Source organism: Cibotium barometz, chromosome 22 (genome assembly GCF_041138505.1).
Source record: "Cibotium barometz isolate CiBa-2024 chromosome 22, ASM4113850v1, whole genome shotgun sequence".
Classification (NCBI taxonomy): domain Eukaryota; kingdom Viridiplantae; phylum Streptophyta; class Polypodiopsida; order Cyatheales; family Cibotiaceae; genus Cibotium; species Cibotium barometz.
In genome coordinates this window covers 46,387,619-46,393,352 of record NC_141067.1, presented here as the reverse complement: position 1 = coordinate 46,393,352, position 5,734 = coordinate 46,387,619, and positions in this window count along the sequence as shown.

Genomic DNA, 5,734 nt, shown 5'->3' with positions numbered 1-5,734 from the left:
GTGGAGCTATACTCATTGGAGCTTGATAGAGTACAATAGAGAGAGTTAGAGAGTTGCCATATCTTGAGAGCTCAAGAGCTTCACTCAATAGCTTATGAGAATGGCCAAAAACGTCCTCTTTCTTTAGCTAACATCTCTTTTATAGAGATGTCACTAACCCTAGACCTCTTTCACACATGAGCAGACAACCCCATAAGTGAGCCTTGCTTAATACACTTAGAACTCTCATTTAGAACCCACATTGGCCTAAAACAATTTACATTGTACTTCGACATAAAAATATGAAAAAATTACTATGAACATGATAGGGAACATGCATCTTGCCACTTCTATTTGTTCTCCCATGATTATTCAAACTAGTATGACTCTTCTCGAGTCAACCTGTTGCATGACGAATGAAGATCAATACAAGGATGCAACAAAAAAGACACTTAGGGCTCTTGAAAAGAGTTCCAAGTTGTAGATGAATGTGGGAGAGGGCTTGACAATAATCCCACATGGGAACTTTTGGGAGTTCTAGAGTTTTTGTATAAAAGGTGGCCCATTTGAGAGCTAGAGAACTCTTTGGTCATTTGGTTGAGAGGCTCATAGACAGAGCTTGCTCCATAGCTCCATCTCATGTGCTCTCCCAAAGCTCTCCATCTCCATTCATGCTTCAATCTTGTACTCTCTATTCTCTACATTTTCAATGATATGAGGTTATGGTCTACACACTTGCTAATCTAGATTTCTTAATGATGTTTTGATTTGTGAGTTGTAGAGTGCATGTGATGAAGCTTGTGCATGAAATGATGTGTAGTTGAGGCTTGTGTGATAGCTCTTTGCATGTTAGGTTCTTTGCATAAGTTGCATTTTTGTGCTTAAGTGTAGCCTAATCTTGATGCTTTGATTATGTTAGATTGATGCGTTGATTGTGTTAGATTGATTGCTTGATTGTTGAAGAAGGATTGAGTAGGACTAGAAGTCATTAGTATATGGTTAAGTAATCTTCTCCCATTCGGGATAGCCTCTATGCGCTAACCGGGTTGCATTCACGGATTGACAAGTGTGTGGGTTGGAGTGTAGCCTCCGCTATGCTATGATGTCCCAAACAATGGCGCCGCTGCCGGGGAACGCACACCTAAGTTAGTGAAGGGTGTTAACCATTACTTCTTACTAAGTGCTCCATTGATTGCAAAATCGTGGATTAGGGTAGATTAGAGTAGAGTTTGCAAGGGCATTGAGTGTGTGATCTCAAGGGCGCCTTGTGTGTTTTCTGTTTTTTTTATTAGAAGCAAAAAAATTAAAACTCCATTGAGCGGTTGAGGTTTCTCCCGCATTGTTTTTTATGTTTTATTGCTTTTATTTCTTTTCAAGTACCGTCATTATGCTTACATTCATTGATTTTTTTTTTGTCATTTCATGCTTTCATGCTCTTCATTAACATGTAATTAGTAAAATAAAAATAAAAATAAAAGAGGTGTGTTGCTAAGCTCTTCCATAGCTTATGCAAGCTCCATAGGCGCCCAAGTGAGAACCCCCTTAAGGATGAGAGGAGAGAGGGAAAGTGAAGGGAGAAAGGAAGAGAGGAGAGGTTGACATCTTGTTTTTTTTTGTTTTTTTTTATTTTATTCTTGTTATATATATATATATATATAAAGAAAAGAAAACACTCAAAAGGTAGCTGCGTGGCTGGAAACCGGCGGCCGCGTGGAGAAAGGTTGGCTGCAGCTGTAGAAGGCGGCCGGCTGAGAGAGAACGCAAGGAAGCGACCGTGTGTGCGCAAGGAAGCGACCGTGTGTGCGCAACGCCACTGCCTGGTGCATCTACGGGCCAGCGGTGTTTTCAAATGTCATGCCCACCGCCATGAACCCGTCTCCATCCACCGCTGCAACGACAGAAACAGCCGCTTCAGTTAGTAAGGGAGGCAGCGAGGAAGGGCTGTAGGCGGTGGCTAGCAAGCAGACGAGGAGAAGTGGCTGGCCGGCCGTGTGGAGACTGGCAGGTGGCCGTTGCATGGCTGTTGGCTAGCTGTAGAGGCAAAGACGTGGGTGGCTGTAGCGGCGAAGAAGAGGCCGGCGACTCAGGTGGAGTGGCCTTCGGCTGCAGTAGAAGAGGTGGCCGTGAGAAGGTGCTTAGGTGGCGGCTAAAGTGGTGGCAAGAAGCAAGCAAGCGGCGAGAGCTGGGTGCTGAGGCGAACGCAGAGTGGCGACTGGAAGCGAAGAGGAGGCGACCGGCAGTTGCTGTAGCAGACAGAAGAAAAGGAAGAGAAGCAACTGAGGGAGAGCTGGCAGCATTGAAGACTCGGCGAGTGGGTGCGCCAGCGAAGAATCCGGGAGTCGGCGAATAAGGTAGGTGCAAATTTTAATTTTTTTATTTTTTTATTTTTATTAATTTTTTTTTATTTTTTATATTTTTAAATAAAATAATAATAATAATAAATATAACAAAAAACAACAAAAAAATATTTTTTTTAAAAAAACAAAAAGAGAAAAAGAGTTTTTTTTTAAAGGAAAAGAACAAAATAAGAAAAAAAAGGAGAAAAAATAATTAAATTTAAAAAAAAGAAAAAAAATAATTTTTATTTTTTTTAATCCATTGTTCATTTTTTAAATTTCTGTAAAATTTTGCATAAATTAAAGTAGCTTGTATTTTTTTATTTTTGTAATTACGTGCATAATTAGTAGATTCATATTTTTGTAATTGGCACAAAATTTCTTAGTTTAAAAAAAAACAAACAAACAAACAAAAAACAACAAAAGGAGAAGAAAACAAAAGAAAATAAAAGAAAAGAAATTTAAATTAAAAAAAATAAAAATAAATAAAAAAATTCTATAAATTAAGTGTTTTTTAGGAGTCTACTTTTTTGTATATTTTGTAATTCTTTATTTTTTCATAATTAGTGTAACCTGCATTTTTAAATTTTTGTAACTTTGTGCATAATTAGTATTTTTCTTTTAGTGTAATTCATAATTTTTGTGTAAATTTTAAAAAAAAGTAAAAACATAAAAATTATAAAATCATTTTAAAAAATCATTTTAAAAAAATAATAATAAAAAAATAGGATAGATAGTGACTCATTTTAGTTGCATTTAGTGATTAGGTAGGTTAAAATATATATATATATATATACATATATATATATATATATTTATAAAAAAAACAAAAACAAAAACAAAAACAAAAACAAAAACAAAAACAAAACAAAACAAAACAAAAAAAAACACATAAAAAACCAAAAAAATTTGACCTTATGCACTTGCGGTCGGGACGTCTTGTAGATTCTGCCATAGGGCCTAGGGCACCTTCTAGAGTACCTACGCAGGAAAGTGGGACCCAATCGGTAGGAAATTTGGCAGATATTGCTGAAACCCTTTCTGAATCCCAATGCGATACCCTTTCCTCCAGAACAACTAGTTCATTGTCCATGGACAAACTAGGGCCAACAAATAGTCATCCCGTAGCCCCAAATAGAACACCCAAAAGATCCTTTAATCCATTTGAAGCCGACACCATGGGGTTAACACTCAATGTGAGACTCCAATATGTCTACACAAATGCTCAAGGAGCTGAGATCTTTAGGGATCCACAACAACGGTATCTTGTTAAGATCGCAGATATTTTCTCAGAACTTGATAGAGCACCGCTAGTCAATGACCAGGGTAACATGTACATGGGTGGAGATGGTGTTCGCTACGAAGTCACCTACCATCCAGAAAAGGTAGACAAATTAGGGGAGCTCTCTAAAACCGAGTTCTTTGACTTATCAAAACTTTCCAGAGCAAGGGAGTCTAGAGATGACTGGCTCATTGAGCCGGACATGCCTGGACCCTCCAATGCCCAATCCTCAAAACCATCCATAGATGATTTACTTCTTGTAGATCTAAATTTGGAAAGGGGTAGTAAAGGCAAGAGTAAAATGGATCAGGGGGCTGAAAGCCAATGGGAGTTTGTACGACAAATTCCAGTGACAAAGGTCTTACAGGATGACCCACTTCAAGAGGTCTATAAGGACTCGTTAGAGGGATATTATGCCACAACTAAATTGCCAGAGCTGGATCTTCCTCTAGCTCATGTGGTGGGAGTTGAGAAGCTTGCAGGACACATGAACAGAATAATTGATAAATGGGCCAATGAATACCGAACCTTAGATTGGAAAGAGATTCGGGAACTCACGTGGAAAGGACAACCATTCTTCATGGAAGTGTTCTCAACAAATACAGCCAAACCGGGGGAGACAGCCTTTCTTGGAGAAACTGTTGCTCCTCCCCTACGAGAGTTCACTAGAGAGGGACCTTCAACATCCAAGTGGACCACTGCTAGAGTAGCCCAATTCTAGCACCAAGATATCGTCCTACACCAAATGTGCGACCACAGGTCACACCACACCAACATCTTTCTCACTATAACAATCGGAGGGTAGGGGAGCCAACTCGGCCTCCCATTAATGCACCTCCTGAAATGAGGGTGACAAGATCTTTGGAGGGGTTTGGTGAGGCTGGTAATAGGGTACCCACACCAATTTTGGAAACATGTGGACCATCTTTCCAAAGAGAGGAACAATTCCCACTGAGAGTGAGAGGCCGTAGGCCCTATGATGAGTATTCAAGACAAGTAAGGCCATCAACTCTTCAGAAACTGGTAAAGAAGTATGAAGGGTCGGGAGATCCATACGACCATGTAGCAGCATTTAGGCAAGCAGTTCGAGCTGAGCAAGTGGCTGATAAGCATACTCAAATTGAAGGATTTGGACTCACTCTTGAGGGAAAAGCCCTGGCTTGGTTTCAGGCATTAGAGGCTTCAGACAAATCTTCTTTACGAGTTTTGGAAGAGAGATTCATTGCTGCTTTTTCCTTGATGGGAATTCAACATGACACGGTAGCACACATCTACTCTTTCAAGCAAGGCGAGAATGAGAGTGTTAGAGACTGTGTAAATAGAATGAAGCAGTACATTAATCATTGCCCAGAGGATGAGAAGCCCGCCCAAAGTCGATTAATTTCTCTCTTCTTAAAAGGACTCAAAAATTCAACACTGCATACACATCTCTATGCGAAGAAGCATACAAATTTCAATGAGTGTTGCCATGATGCTATGGATTTCACCGATAACTTCAAATTCCAAGATGGTTCTGGCCCAGAGGTGAAACCTAGAGATCAGTGGAATGATGACCAAAGTTCAGGGTCTAGCGCGCTAGTAAATCCAGACCAAATAGCTAACCTAGTACTACGGAGATTGGGACAGACCTATCGTCCACCCTTGCAGCCACAACAACAGCAGCAGAGAATGAGGAGTGTACTTCCTACAGGTCCTCATCTTTGTGGAGCATGTGGCGGTAACCATAAAAAAACAGAGGATTGTAATACCTTTTCTCCTCTAGTCACAAACCAACCCACAAAAAAATGGTGCCAAGCCTGTGCTTGGAACTTTACCCACACCACACAGGATTGTACTCGCATTGCGAGAATGAGACAGGAACATGAGCAGCCAAGGGGTGGAGTGGCTCCACAAATGTATCAACAGTATACTAATTTTGAACATAAGCCACCGATGGCACAAGAGCAAGCACGACCTGTTCTTGGTGCTCAACCTCCTGCTCTTGGGACTGCTCTTGTGAGGGTTGTTGACTACGACAATTCAAATATGTGTAGAGACTTGGTAAACCCAGGCTATGTGGAAGAGGAATACGCATCATATTCATCCAAAGAAAATCTCTTTGAAAGCCCCGCATACCCAAACCAAGCACTGGAGACTC